The sequence below is a fragment of the Berghia stephanieae genome, chromosome 1, assembly GCF_034508935.2.
Source record: "Berghia stephanieae isolate SIO BIC M18660-M18661 chromosome 1, UCSD_Bste_1.3, whole genome shotgun sequence".
NCBI classification, from domain to species: Eukaryota; Metazoa; Mollusca; class Gastropoda; order Nudibranchia; family Aeolidiidae; genus Berghia; species Berghia stephanieae.
The window spans coordinates 129992572-130009362 of NC_088360.1; the positions used below are offsets into that span (position 1 = coordinate 129992572).

Genomic DNA, 16791 nt, shown 5'->3' on the forward strand with positions numbered 1-16791 from the left:
CCCTGGTGGTTCTCTTGCTGTGTCTTCTATCCTGCTATATCCGTTTTCTGAGTAGATGTCTGTCTTTGTCTTGGAATTGGAATGAGAATACTTGGTTTTGTCCAGTTCCTGTCCAGAATCTTTGGCAGGGAGTGAAACTCAAATGTATAGTGTAAGTTTCGGGAGGTGATATAATTTTTTTCCTTGTAAATCATCTCTGTTATGATTTATTTTTTAAATAATGGTTTGTAAACATTTCAGTGTATTCCTCTTGGTGGGATCATGTGCTTGTGTATGGATGACGTTTTTAGCTTTCAAAAAAATAATTAAAAAATAGCTTCCTTTTTTTTTTTTGCAGCTATGCGATCTTGTGGTTTGACACTCAATTTTGGATCGGAAGGTCCTGGGTGCATAGTTGAGTCCTTGGAAAAGGCTCTTTACTCACATTTTCTGACCGTACTCGTAAAATGAGTACCTGGCCGTTAACAGCGTTGTCTCTGTCTGCAAAAATTGTAATATCACCTAACAGGCGTCTTGTCTCGTCCTACATGTTAAGTGTAGCTGTTGGCTAGGGACCTTGTAAAACGCTTTGTGGATGTTTAGTGGATATTGCGCTACATAAATGCTCTAGCGTTTTGATTTGTTCTCAAACTAAGTGCACCGATTGTATGCTCTTGGAATTTTCATCTGGTCCCAAGATGAACAATTCCCCCTTTTTTGTGTGCTTTCAATAGCAAATCGAGAATATTTCGACTATCCCATTTTCTTCTTTTTTTTTTTTTTTTTTTGACTGGCGCTCCGCCTACATTGTGTCGGAGCACCGTAAAACCATTAAAAAAAAAGCAATCCCACGGTGGGGCATGGAGGTCACTTCCTGTGTCTTTTATCCCCCATATAATATGTTTTCCTTTTCCAAGTTGCTCTTTGTCTTTTTTTTTTTTTTTTTTTCTGAACTGAAATTGCACGATTATATTCTTGGTCCCAGTGGGGATTCTTAACTAAGAGGAAAACAGTCAAATGTAGATATAGGTTGGGAAAGGAGATTCTTTTCCATTTGTAAATCGGTCTCTCTGTTCTGCACTGATATATAAATATTTTTGTTTTGAATATGAATTTGTGAGTGTATTTCTCTTAGCGGAATCCTGAGCTTATTTCTAGATGTGATTTTTAGGTGATTACAAACTTAAGTTCACTGATAGTGATAGTGTGCACTCGGAATTTACATCTGTTCTCTATTTGAACCATTCCCCGATGTCGTAATTTTTCTCATGTCCTTTTTATGTAAATGTAGATTTTTTTTACTCTTCCACTTTCTAGTTAATTTTACTAGCGCTGTAAAGACCTAACTGTGTCTCAGGCACCACAAAAACCATTAAAACTAACAAACAAACAAACAGTTTTTTTTTTACTGGCGCTAAACTGACTTAAATGTGATCTCCCTTTTACGGGCGCTATTTCCTAAATGTGATCCTCCTTTTTATCGGCGCTATGTGATCTCCCTTTTACAGGCGCTGATATTTCCTGTATGTAATCTTCCTTTTTACCGGCGCTGAAATAACCTAAATGTGATCTCCCATTTTACTGGCGCTGAAATGACATAAATTCGATCTTTCCTTTTACTGGCGCCGATACTTGTATGACCTAAATGTGATCTTTTTTTATCTGCGCTGAAATGACTTAAATGTGATCTAGCCTTTTCCTAGCGCTGAAGTGACCTTAATGTGATCTTCCTTTTTACCGGCGCTGAAATGACCTTAATGTGATCTTCCTTTCTAATGTGCTGATGTGACCTGAATGTGATCTTCCCTTTTACCGGCGCTGAAATGACTTAAATTTGAATATGAATAAAGAGCATTTTCCAAGGATTCAACTTTGCGTCGCCCAGAGCAATACTTGAATCAAGGTCCTACTGGTCCGGAGGCGAGTGTCATACCACATGACCACATGACCACAAGGACGCACAAATAGAAATGATCTAAATTTAAACCTTGGAAGCAAACATTTACCATCAGAGAAACTTAGCGAAATACAGAAAGACAACCAGAGCAATGTAGGTGGAAACTTGAAACAATAAACGAGCGGATCAACACAGCATACGGCTTAATCCCTGTCCCGAAAATAAACCCGATGTACAGTTAGTTAATCTTCTACCGAGGCGCCTTTCTCGTTTTACGGTGGGTGTCGGGTCGTACTTTGAAAAAAAAAATGTTTTTAACATTTTGGTCAGAAAATTCGTCCTTCAATATCAATCGATTAAAATAACCCTCATCTTGTCAAAAACTCTCAACCATGGGACCTCCTGGAAATATTCTTTGACGTTCCAGGTTTCAGAGTCGTTGACAAGATGAGGGTTATTTTAATCGATCGATAATATAATTTGAAGGACGAATTTTTTCTGGCCAAACTTTTAAAAATGTGTTTGTGTTATGTTTTTGTTTTGTTTTGTTTTGTTTTGTTTTGTTTTGTTTTAATCATTCTTCAGAGTACAGCAGAATAATGGCATTGTGATGGGAAAGTCAAATCAGAAAAGTGTCATATGAAACAGATGAAGGAGTCTGAGCTTCGATCCTTTGTGAAGGTTGATTTTTGTTTGTTTTTTTTTTTTTGTTTTTTTTTAAATATTTTTTTGGGGGTCTTTTTCTTTCTTCTTTGTCTGGCACTATTTCATGAAATTGTGCGGCTATATGGTCTTGTGATATGACACTCGCTTTCGGATCGAAAGGTCCTGGGTTCGAGCCTCGCTCGGCGCATAGTTGAGTCCTTGGAAAATACTCTTTACTCACATTCTCTCACTGTACTCAGGTGTAAAATGAGTACCTGGCCGTTAACAGCGTTGTCTTTGTCCAAAAAAAATTATTGTAGTATCATCCTAAATGTTAAGCGTTGCTGTTGTCAAGCGCATTGAGTTCGTTTAGTTGATAATGCGCTATATAAAAGCTCAATTTTTAATTATTTTTTTTTTATGAACAGCTTTTCATATATTTATCTTACACCAGTGCCTGCTCCCTTTTCATTGTCTCTTCGATGAGAGAGTCGTTGGTTTAATAGGTAATTTCGAAAATATTATTTTCTCTTGACTCTGGGTCAGGAGATAGCGGGTTAGAACCCCTCTGAAAATCCAAGGTTTTGTTCAAATCATCTTTGGGTTTTTAAAGGTATACAACGCTGTTACCGACCAGGAACTTATTTTACACATGAGTACGATAAGAAAATGCGAGCAAAGAGTCTTTTTCAAGAACTGAACTACGCACCGCCCAGAGTGGGACTCGAACCGTAGCCGTCGTTATCTTAAAACCTGACACTGGAACCCACAAGGATTCATAGTTTGACATCATTTGTTTTTAGGTTTGAGCAGCATCTAGTGAGTTGTCGTTAGTAGAGCTCAATGAAACGAGTGATTCTATTGGTTGAACTATTGAATACAACTCACATTTTGTTTTCTTTTGTAGCCAGAGACTTGTCTTTTGACGTCATTCTTTGGTCAGTGTCAGGCTATAAGTTAGCGATGACTACGCTCGAACCAAGGACCTACTCTTTCTATATTTCGTTAAGTTGCTCTGGTGGTAAGGTTTGCTTCCAAGGTTTACATTTATAATCCTTTATAATTCAGGTCCTGAAGTTTCTCCAAACCGGTACGAGATGCACTAAACATCACTATTGCAAAATCTAGAGTGTACCATCATTTATTTTATGAGAAATATCTTGTATAGAGTCGTTTATTGTATTGTACTACTTGGTTTTATTTATATTATAATGTTTCAATTTAGAGTGTGTGTGTGTTGTAAGATTATTGTTACAAATTGTATGATATAGTATAATAATGACAATGTAAAGCGCATAGAGCACGACATCATCATGGTTATGCAGTGTAGAAATGCTATTTATTATTCTTTCTTTTTTTCTTCTTCTTCTTCTTCTTCTTCTTCTTCTTCTTCTTCTTCTTCTTCTTCTTCTTCTTCTTATTATTATTATTATTATTATTTTATATTTTTATTATTATTATTATTATTATTATTATTATTATTATTATTATTATTATTATTATTATTATTATTATTATTATTATTATTATTATTATTATTATTATTATTGTTATTATTATTATTATTATTATCATTATTATTATCATTATTAAGGGTTCGAAGTCAAGTGTTATACCCTTACAAAATCACAACGCCCGTACCCATAATAGGCCGTATTCTGCAGTGATATTTTTAAGGTTTATTGCAATCAGTTTTATTGTCTTCAATTTAGCATTTTATGAAGCCTTTATGATAAAATAAAGTTTATCAGAAACGTATATCACCGTGTTCAGGGCTTATTTTATGGCTGTCCATAACAATGGCTGGATATACTTACAGGCAGTCCAGTAACGGGCGTTTACACAAGTATCTTATAATATTATGATCTAAAGGTAAACGTGTTAGGAAAACAAACAGCCTAGCTCTACTTGAAAAATTTCAACTTTTATTCAGTGAGAAAGAAAATCTACCTTTTTGTTGTTTAAAGTCCTATGGATCATAACCGATCACTTATATATATATATATATATATATATATATATATATATATATATATATATATATATATATATATATATATATATATATTACCTACTTTATTTATATATTTATTTACGTATTTATTGTGTGCCAAGGTAAGAGTTTTCAGATTGATTAATCCAAATGCCTTCCTATCATAGTGATGGATTCCATGTCCGCATGCAGGGATGCTGATATTACGACTTTGATTATTAATCCTAATTTCATGCTTTCATAAGGAAAGAAAACAATACATTAAAAAAAAGTTTGAGCCAGAAAACTAGTCCTTCAAATTTCTATCGATTAAAATGATCCTCATCTTGTCAAAATCTCAAACCTGGGACTTTATTAGCTTACGGCAATATTGTTGTTTGTACTCTGACATTTTAGGCTCCATTGTTTTTTTGTTTTTTTTTTTTTGGTGTGGTTTAAGTAGAGAGAATCTGTTAAAAATACCTGGCTTATTTGTTCCTTTTTCTATGACGGTGACTTCCGGACAAAATCTTCCATTGGAGCAATATTTGTGCCTTTATTGATTATAATGCACTCACAATATTGTTTAGATTATTGTCATTATTGTGTGTGTTAAGGACAGTGGGGCCTTACTCCCACAATTGTGTCAACCTATCTACGTGTAGATATTTGCAGGTCTGTGATAACCATGAGTAATTTTTGGTTTGTTTTAACATTGTTGTTATGGACGATATTTGGTATTGGTTTGAGAGTATTTCCATTACAACTATGAGACGAAAACAATTTGGGTTATCAGACCTGCAAATAAATTAACGTCGGTTGAGGGTATTTCAGTTGCAAAACGAGACCATTGCAATTTGGGTTATCTGATCTGTCAACAAGTACAAGTTGGTTTGAGAGTGTTTTCATAAAAGTAATGATCCGAAAACAATTTGGGTTATCAGACCTGCAAATAAATAGGTATACAGCACTGTCAACCATACGAGTAGAAAGCTTACAGTTACAGTTAATCTACAGATTAACGTCGACTTTTCCCATGTTATGTAATGAATGCTTCAATGGCCATTTCAAACTCATCAAGTACCGTGTTTACTGTGGCGAGAATGACTTGTATATATGTGTGTGTGTGTGTGTGTGTGTGTGTGTGTGTGTGTGTGTTTGTGTGTGTGTGTGTGTGCGCACGTGTATGTGTGGTGCAGAGTTGTTACATTGTAAATGAAGTCAGCCCTGGTTGTTACCATAAAGCTCCATGTGTTCCAATTCTGACTGACTTACTTGGAACGTGTATCCCTCATCAACGATGACAATGGTACTAATAACACGGGTGTGTTGTTTTCTTCCTAATGGGAAATCGATGTTGTTTGATGATCACAACAACAATGTGTAACAAAACTGACCATACTTCATTGACGATTTTACCAATAATGATCGAACAGTGTTTGTAAGGAAATTCTGTCTTATATTCCCACAGAGGAAATATGTATTAAAAGAAACGATCTTCTTCGTACGATGGATCTAATTTTCATGTCAAGTACAATAGAATTTTGAATAACGAAAAGCAACCTCTGGAGAGCGAGAAAAAAAAAGTAGAGAATTAAAATTTTCTCTGTCCACACCTGTGTCAGATCATTATAACATTCCCTGTGATATATTTTAAAATAAAAATATCCATATATATTTAGAATGGAAGAAAGGTCTTATGATATTTTTTAAAAAAGTCGGCCTTGACCTGTTGGTAAATTACTCCTCATGGGAAAACGTTTTTTTGTGGTGTTTTAGTGGTGAAAACGTTTTTGATGTGAAATTTCAATATTATCTTTTAACCAATATTTAATACTTTTCCGGAGTATTTTATGCACAGTTCAGTGATTCGAAATGATAAATGGACATGTATTATTACCGCGAGGAATTGTATTCTGTTTTCTTTAAAATACCCATAGTTTTCATTAGAAGGTGATATTTAATTAAATATTTACAACAACAAAAATTCCAATGGATAACCAAGACACGTTTTTACAAATCCGGTTAAAGCGTCCGATGTCACAGCTGTCGGTTCTAAGCGCCGTGGTGGACGATCGGACCTGTGGACCAACCAACTTTGTCCCCGTGGTCTCCTTGGAGTACGGCTTGGTGCCCACTTCAAGCTTGTCTCAGAGGCTAAGGGGCAGCTCAGGGTACAATGTTAGTAACTATAAAGCACAGAAGAGTTCCAGAGCTCACAAGTTGGCGAGGCAACTTGGGAAGAGTCGGCATTTTAGCTGTGTCAAACTGGGAGGTAAGGTTAAGATATAACGTATTATGGTCTAGGGCGAAATAGGATAAAATCCCTTGTATGACCTTAATATTAATAGAAATGATGAAAATCTATTGATTGAAAGATTCCAATGATTATAACCATGGACAAAATTAATTAACTTAAATGTACCCTGTATTTATGATATCTTTAACCGTGACATGCAAAACACACCACACTACACACACACACACACATAACACACACACACACACACACACACACACACAAACACGCATACACACTCATGCATCCATACATATAGAAACTAACCATAGTCTTATAAGTAAACAATACATGATATTTACATACATGATTGAAAGCAGTGCAAACAAATGTTATTCAGATAGAATGCGCTTGGCCAAGGAGTTCACAACATTGCCATCCGGAAGTATAACGGACCAACACACAACTCTGTGTAACCAGAACTTTATAGTCTTGTTAATACAGTTTAGTGAGAACAACTCACAAACGCGGATGCAAACCATAACAAGCCCGATGACGTCATCTGCATACTATCTATAAATATCCCTTCATATCTCCCTGTCTAATAACACATTGAAATAATCTATATATTTTGCATTCTTTGTTTGACATTTCAAATTGTCCCATTTCTGAACAATACGAAAAACGAACCAATTTTGTTTTATATAAAATGTATGCTTTGACATGTGCTATTTTTGAAGTTTTGTGGTCTTGTTGTATAACACTCCACTTCAGGAGGGTTCGAGTTCAGCTGAGTCTCCCTGGAGTACGGCCTGGTGCTCACTTCTAATCTGTCTCAGAAGCTGAGTGGAAGATCGGGGTACAATGTTAGTAATTATAAAGCACAGAAGAGTTCCAGAGGCCACAAGCTGGCAATGTAATTTCGGAAGAGTCGGCATTTCAGCGGTGTTAAACGGCGTGGGGGGGTAAAGATAAGATAGACAACGCTCGGTGTCTCAGCAGTTCTCAGGCGTCTAGTCTTGTCATAAAATTCAAGCCATTGTTAAGCAGTGTCAGTGGTCGGATGGGTAAGAGTGATCATAGAAAATGTTGGTCCCAACGTTGTGTCCTTGGGTAAGGTACTTTAAACACATTACCCCGTTTCACTGGGTTGTGGATAAGTACGCGGTATAGGCAGCGACGGATATTATATGATTGTTAGTATAAAAAGAATGCCTATCAGGTGACTGGGACTGTATGACATGGAAAATGAGCAATTTTGACGCGCATTGAGCATGGTAAAACCGTGGAAATGCGCTCTATAAATATTTTTATTTATTTCATATTTATTTGCACGAAATTTGTGAATTTGGAATTATGTTATTTTTGTGGTTCGAGTCCCGCCCGTTGTGAGTGGTACAAAGGCTCTTCACTCACTTGTTCTCACCAAATTCAGGTGTAAAATGAGTAACCTATTTATTGTCTCTTTCGAAAAGAAATTATATAATAACAGCTCGGTACATGTCCGAATGGTTCTTGATAATCAAACTAGCTCACTCCTGCATCTTCTCTAAGATGTCATGTTTTTACTAGTTTTCTTATTGCAGAAGAGGGGTTTTGAGTCCGAAACGTTCAGTGATTAGTATTTGTTCTTTATTAAAGCAATTATTTTCATTTCTGTACATTACAATTTACAGTATTCACCGTTCTGAGATGATGTCTTAATAAATTATTCAGTTGTACTGCTGTTGTGTGCTGTGTTCTGTCATGGAGGGGATGGGGAAGATAGTGCGTATGGGTCTCGAAGGCTGATACACTCAATAAAGGCTCTTTACTCACATTCTATCGCCGTACTCAGGGGTAGAATGAGTAGCTAGCCGTTACTAGCGTTGTCTATGTTGAAATTTTTTTTTTTAAAGGTAATTTTGCCTCATAGGCGTCATGTGTTGTTTTAAGTGTTAAATGTTGTGTTGGCTGGGGACGGCTTGTTAAGTGTGTTAGTTGAGCACGTTTGCTCTATATTGCTCTATAATGAAGAAAATTCTGGTCCCTACGTTTGTCTTTGGGTAAGGCACGTAACACACATTACCCCGCTCAAGGAGTACCAGACTTTAGACAGAGACGGATATTGTAAGAACGTGTATACAAATAGGACGACTAAACCGACGACTTTTAATGTATGAAGAAGAAATATGGTTCCATCATATGGCCTATTGGGGAAGATATTGCGTATGGATCTCGGAAAGCTGTTGAAACATTGTGAAACTCTTTGAGTATGGTAAAGGGAGTCCCGATAGCTCAGTTGGTAGAGCACTCGCTTCACACGCAAAGGGTCCAAGATCGATTTCCGGGTGCAGTCGATATTTTTTTTCTGACCCCTCTATCCACCCAGCAGTGAATGGGTAGCAGAGTCTGTAAGATTTGGCGGAATGTACTTTGCTATAGACTAGCGTCCTATCCAAAGGTTAGCAAGCAATTGTTATTGTTCGTTTCACGCTATAGAAATCGGTATAAACTCCGGCTCCACGGGTCCAATGGTTCTGAAGCTATGTAGTCTAGTGGTATGACACTCGCTTTCGGATCGGAAGGTCCTGGGTTCGAGCCTCGCTCGGCGCATAGTTGATTCCTTGAAAAAGACTCTTTACTCACATGCTCTCACCCTACTAGGTGTAAAATGAATACCTGGCCGTTAACAACATTCTATCTGTCCGAAAAAAATTATAATATCGCCTAACAGGCGTCATGTCCCATCCTACATGTTAAGTGTTGCTGTTGGCCAGCAACCCCTTGTAAAACGCCTTGAGCACGTTTAGTGGATATTGCGCTATATGAAAGCTCAATTTTTAAAAAAAGCACTACATGGTAAGTTCATGGAAATGCGTTATATATAAATATTCATATTTATCAAATTTATTTTCCAGTTCCAGATCTGTCTGACCCTCTGAAAGGTATTGGGATGTCCAAACCAAATTTCCCAATGAATCAAGTCCATTTCATGTGAGTACAATTTACCTTTGCACATGGACATCGCCAATGGTTGAATTTGACCTCACTCAGATCTTTATTAAGATTTTAGACTACCAGTTGGGTGACTTCTCACTATATTCTCTTCTTCTTCTTCTTCTTCTTCTTCTTCTTCTTCTTCTTCTTCTTCTTCTTCTTCTTCTTCTTCTTCTTCTTCTTCTTCTTCTTCTTCTTCTTCTTCTTCTTCTTCTTCTTCTTCTTCTTCTTCTTCTTCTTCTTCTTCTTCTTCTTCTTCTTCTTCTTCTTCTTCTTCTTCTTCTTCTTTCTTCTTCTTCTTCTTCTTCTTCTTCTTCTTCTTCTTCTTCTTCTTCCATTATGGCCAAGGCTTCGTCTGAAGATTGTTTGGTCGATTTTACAGTAACAGGGGTTTTAGAGGGAAGCAGGGAGCGATTTTTTGAAGTCATCAGTCGCATTGGCTTGTTTACAATTGGTTGTTAGGGAGTTCCAAAGTCGGATGGTGGATGAGAAGAAAGAGTCAAGATGATGGCTTGTTCTTGAGTGGAGGATTTCAAAATTAAATGCTGAGTTTCTTGTTTTATTGTGGTTCCGTTTCAAATAGCTCGTTGAATTTCAAGTTTTCCGTTTTGTGCTTTGTAGAATATGAGGTGTTTGTTGATGGAACGTCTTTCATGTCGCGGTTTCCATTGGAGATCGTTTATCTAAATCCAAAAACAAACGTATAAGATTAGAATTTTTTTGGGTCTTGATATTATTTATCTAGTGGGCAGAACAGGAGAATATGTTACTTAAGGACATAGCACTATTATACGGTATGCGTTTACGTAAAATATTCACCACTTCTGCTCGCCATATTAATCGCACCAATAATAATAATAATAATAATAATAATAATAATAATAATAATAATAATAATAATAGTAATAATGAAGTTTATTTATATTGCACTCAATCCTCTATACAATAAAGCTCCAGGTGCATAAAAACCTAAGTGTAGTCTTTACCGTTTTTATAGCGAGAGAATTCAGTGAGAATTAAACCTTCAACTGGCGGTCTAAAAACAATTGTAAAATGCTACGTTACGTCAGTTTCATTCATTTTATAGGGAATATCTCCTCTATCTCTCTTTCTCTCTCTCTCTCTTTCACTCTCTCTCTCTCTCTCTCTCTCTCTCTCTCTCTCTCTCTCTCTCTCTCTCTCTCTCTCTCTCTCTCTCTCTTTGTGTATGTGTGTGTTTGTGTGTGTGTGTGTCTACCAAATGTAATTGGCAAAGCAATAACACATAGGTTGCAGCATCACACAAACGTGTGTGTAACGTAAACCACGAATAATATGTTGGACAGAACACAATGAGAACAGACCCCCCCCCCCTTCTGGCTGGCATAAATAAACGAACAGTACATTGGAGTAAGACGTCAACTGCATTCTAGGTATCTACGACATATCGTCGACTGATTGCCAGAGGTGACCATATCCAAGAAATTCATTCTAACCGCCAGTCCCTATTTAATATTGCCTACTATTAGTTTAGTTTTACCTAAATATTACTGTTTCATCAGGTTAAAAATTAGCAATTTTAATACGAGTTGAACCCCCCCCCCCTCCCCCAAAAAAAAAAAACAAAAAAAAAACAAAAAACAAAAAAAAACCCAAAAAAAAAACACAAAAAAAAAAAAAACAAACAAAAAAAAAAAAAAAAACAAACAAACAAAAAAACCAAAACAAAAGCAAACAAAAAATACCCCGTAAAAACAAAATCCAAATATAAAAAAAAGAAAAACAAAACAAAACAAAACAAAACGAAAATAACCATTCAAATGCATCTTTCTCAAAACATGAAGTTTGGACATAGCTAGCCATGTCTGCACTGTAAAGTACAACTGACCTTTGGGAGTTTTACTTCATCAGACATCTCTTGATGCCGGTAATAATTAGTATAAATAAATGAACAAGCCAGACTGCTCAGCTGTCAACATCATATGTTTTGGTCAGGCGACTCACTGCTCCCTTCGACCAAAGGCCAAAGAACGATAGAATAATAACTGGCAGAATGTGATCGATCTCTCTCTCTCTCTCTCTCTCTTTATGATTCCGTTTCTGTCATTCTGTTTTGAGTCTGTGAAGAGACTGTTGCAAATTGATGGACTACATTTCAGTTAAGAGGGGGGGGGGGGGGGGGGTCCCTATAGCTCAGTTGGTAAAGCACTCGGTTCACGCGCAAAGGGGCCGAGATCGATCCAATGTGCAGTCGAGATTTTTTCTGACCCCCCTGTCCACCCAGCAATGATTGGGTAGCTAGGTCTGTTATATCTGGCGGAAAGTACTTTGCGATAGACTAGCGTCCTATAGAAACCGGAGCAAACTCCGGTTCCAATGGCCGAATGGATGTGAAGGACTACTTTTATTTCACCTTTTTTTCAGTTAAGAACTCACCAGTTCTCGTCAGATCATTCGTACCAACTCACAAATATTATGTAACCTTAAGCGTTTATAGTCTGGTTGAATTTTTTGAGAACAAGGAATGGTGATCAAACTTCAATGGTATGGTCTTTGCGTTATACCCGAAAGGTACCGAGTTCGACTATCACCTCGCCTTAGCTCGCTTTACGGCGCTGCTGTGCGATTGACCCTTGGGTTATTCCAGTCTTCCCTTGGAATAGACCTTAAAGACAAATTTTCCCTCGGGGATGAGCAAAGGGAATAGGATTCAATAATCTGACCGCCCCGCAACGAGCAACTTGGTTCTAAACAAAGAAAATCAGTACTTTTTATTCTTCGTGCTGGCTAGAACTTATTCACATGTCATGTCATCAGAATGTATAAAAGTCAAAACATGATCAGATTTATAATGTTTTTCTCCTCTGGATACACTTTTATGCTCGTCGTCCGCCATTGTTCCGATAGTTTAGAACCAGTTACTAAGTTACTATGCGTCATTACGAGGGAAGTAACGTCACGACTGTTAAATCCTATTTCATTAAGTTTTTAAAAACTTCACGGTTTTCATTAAGCATATATGGGTTATATTTTGATTTTGACATTTCAAAAATCAGTTTTGTAGTTTTAGTTGACCAAAAAAAAAAAAAAAAAAAAAAAAAAAAAAAAGAAAAGAAAAAAAAAATCTAAATCAAAATCAGGGAAAAAAACTCATAAGGGTTCTTTCAACTGGCATCACTCAAAATATGTTGCCACGTTTCTACATGTCCCGCAGGGGGTGTCCTCATTGCTGCCGCCACATGATTTAAGACATTTTGCAAACAGCCAAATTGTTTGCCATTCTAATGGGACTATGATAGAAAATATAATAATCACACACACACACACACACACACACACACACACGCACACGCTCACATAACACACACAACACACACATAAATATACAATCATGTACACACACATACACTTACAAAAGCATAACGGCCATTGTTGGGAATGAGTGGCAGCCCATTATATCGCCGCAAGGGCCAGAAAGCCCTTTTGTCTGCGAGCTCTGATCACTTAATTCAAGCATGCTTCATTGTACGACTAACCACCTTATTGTCCAGATTGTAAGATTTACCGCCACACTCTGACAAAACACATTTTTTCCCCTTTTGGTCAGAAAACTTTTCCTTCCCTCTTAAGAAACGCCAGTCAGGAAACTATTTCGCAGTTTGAGTCAGTCGACGTTAATGTATTTACAGGTCTGATAGCCAAACGCAATTTTGGGCTCGTTTTAACATTGTTGTAATGGAGAATATTTTGTGTTGGTTTGAGAGTGTTTCCATTACAACAAAGAGACAATAACAATTTGGGTTATCAGACCTGGCAATAAGTACAGGTCGAAGTCAATCAATATTTATCATGTCATTTTATGGTTTAAAGGCTAATAGGAGTAAATCCTGCCTGTAATAACAACAAACGATTGGGATGGATAATTTAAAACAGTCACCAATAATTATATACATACATTTCATGCCATTAAATGACAATATTCATTTTACGTTTAATAATAATAATAATAATAATAATAATAATATAATAATAATCATAATAATAATAATAATAATAATAATAATAATAATAATAATAATATATATATATATATACATATATAATTTATATATATATATAATTTATATATATATATATATATATATAATTAATATTTCGCTTCATTAATGTGTTGTCGAGCACTCTACGTGGTTCCAGCTAACTCCCCTCAATCATATATATATATATATATATATATATATATATATATATATATATATATATATATATGAACAAATTAATGAAGAGAAATATTAATTATTTGTTCTCACTTCGTTTCGTCTTTTTACATATTCTTCTACAACATTGTTTCGTCCAGATAGGAAAAAAAAGGAGTTTGTTAAAATTTGGCATGACACCGTTGGTTTGTCGTGAAGACACGTCGGTAATCCTGAATAATATAGATTTGATGTAAAGATAAGACGGTACCAACCTTGTGGTTTGCTCAAAGAATTAACGCTGACACGAGACCGTTGGATTGTCATTCTCTCTCTCTCTCTCTCTCTCTCTCTCTCTCTCTCTCTCTCTCTCTCTCTCTCTCTCTCTCTCCCTCCTCTCTCTCTCCCTCTCTCTCTCTCTCTCTCTCTCTCTCTCTCTCTCTCCCTCCTCTCTCTCTCTTTATATATATATATATATATATATATATATATATATATATATATATATATACATATATATATAAAATTGAGTTTTTAAAACCAGGAATATCCAATAACCATGCTCAAAGCGCTTTACACGGGGTCTCAACAAGATATGAAGTGAATAGAAAAGTGCCAGAAGACAATAGAGAATAAAAATTTTTCGCGGCGGTGGTGGGGTTTGAACCTGCGACCTTATTGGTACGACAACTCCGCCTGGCAGGTGAGAGCGTGGCTCTACCGTGTGAGCTATCCACGAACACAAATATTCGTTTCAAACTCAAAGTCATTACTAGATCCCTCTCTCACCCACTTCTTGAGACCGCCGATTCGTTCGTACACCACCATCGCGAATAATTTTGACCAGCAGTTAAGCCTAATAGCCAATATTCTCAACACAAACATATAACATAGAAACGATTGAGACATTGAGTATGCTCCGGTGTATGGGGTGAATTTTTAATTCAGAAAAGTGAGTGGAGCAGGCACTTACGTTGGTAACAACAAGATATGAAGTGAATAGAAAAGTGCCAGAAGACAATAGAGAATAAAAATTTTTCGCGGCGGTGGTGGGGTTTGAACCTGCGACCTTATTGGTACGACAACTCCGCCTGGCAGGTGAGAGCGTGGCTCTACCGTGTGAGCTATCCACGAACACAAATATTCGTTTCAAACTCAAAGTCATTACTAGATCCCTCTCTCACCCACTTCTTGAGACCGCCGATTCGTTCGTACACCACCATCGCGAATAATTTTGACCAGCAGTTAAGCCTAATAGCCAATATTCCCAACACAAACATATAACATAGAAACGATTGAGACATTGAGTATGCTCCGGTGTATGGGGTGAATTTTTAATTCAGAAAAGTGAGTGGAGCAGGCACTTACGTTGGTAACAACAAGATATGAAGTGAATAGAAAAGTGCCAGAAGACAATAGAGAATAAAAATTTTTCGCGGCGGTGGTGGGGTTTGAACCTGCGACCTTATTGGTACGACAACTCCGCCTGGCAGGTGAGAGCGTGGCTCTACCGTGTGAGCTATCCACGAACACAAATATTCGTTTCAAACTCAAAGTCATTACTAGATCCCTCTCTCACCCACTTCTTGAGACCGCCGATTCGTTCGTACACCACCATCGCGAATAATTTTGACCAGCAGTTAAGCCTAATAGCCAATATTCTCAACACAAACATATAACATAGAAACGATTGAGACATTGAGTATGCTCCGGTGTATGGGGTGAATTTTTAATTCAGAAAAGTGAGTGGAGCAGGCACTTACGTTGGTAACAACAAGATATGAAGTGAATAGAAAAGTGCCAGAAGACAATAGAGAATAAAAATTTTTCGCGGCGGTGGTGGGGTTTGAACCTGCGACCTTATTGGTACGACAACTCCGCCTGGCAGGTGAGAGCGTGGCTCTACCGTGTGAGCTATCCACGAACACAAATATTCGTTTCAAACTCAAAGTCATTACTAGATCCCTCTCTCACCCACTTCTTGAGACCGCCGATTCGTTCGTACACCACCATCGCGAATAATTTTGACCAGCAGTTAAGCCTAATAGCCAATATTCTCAACACAAACATATAACATAGAAACGATTGAGACATTGAGTATGCTCCGGTGTATGGGGTGAATTTTTAATTCAGAAAAGTGAGTGGAGCAGGCACTTACGTTGGTAACAACAAGATATGAAGTGAATAGAAAAGTGCCAGAAGACAATAGAGAATAAAAATTTTTCTGAATTAAAAATTCACCCCATACACCGGAGCATACTCAATGTCTCAATCGTTTCTATGTTATATGTTTGTGTTGAGAATATTGGCTATTAGGCTTAACTGCTGGTCAAAATTATTCGCGATGGTGGTGTACGAACGAATCGGCGGTCTCAAGAAGTGGGTGAGAGAGGGATCTAGTAATGACTTTGAGTTTGAAACGAATATTTGTGTTCGTGGATAGCTCACACGGTAGAGCCACGCTCTCACCTGCCAGGCGGAGTTGTCGTACCAATAAGGTCGTAGGTTCAAACCCCACCACCGCCGCGAAAAATTTTTATTCTCTATTGTCTTCTGGCACTTTTCTATTCACTTCATATCTTGTTGTTACCAACGTAAGTGCCTGCTCCACTCACTTTTCTGAATTAAAAATTCACCCCATACACCGGAGCATACTCAATGTCTCAATCGTTTCTATGTTATATGTTTGTGTTGAGAATATTGGCTATTAGGCTTAACTGCTGGTCAAAATTATTCGCGATGGTGGTGTACGAACGAATCGGCGGTCTCAAGAAGTGGGTGAGAGAGGGATCTAGTAATGACTTTGAGTTTGAAACGAATATTTGTGTTCGTGGATAGCTCACACGGTAGAGCCACGCTCTCACCTGCCAGGCGGAGTTGTCGTACCAATAAGGTCGCAGGTTCA

General features: G+C 37.2%; 1 protein-coding gene across 1 annotated transcript in view; it reads right to left on the minus strand.

Moving 5' to 3' along the window:
* LOC144963169 (small ribosomal subunit protein eS7-like) overlaps positions 1–16791 on the minus strand; it is a 174632-nt gene that overhangs the window by 69072 nt on the left and 88769 nt on the right. The window lies entirely within an intron of this gene.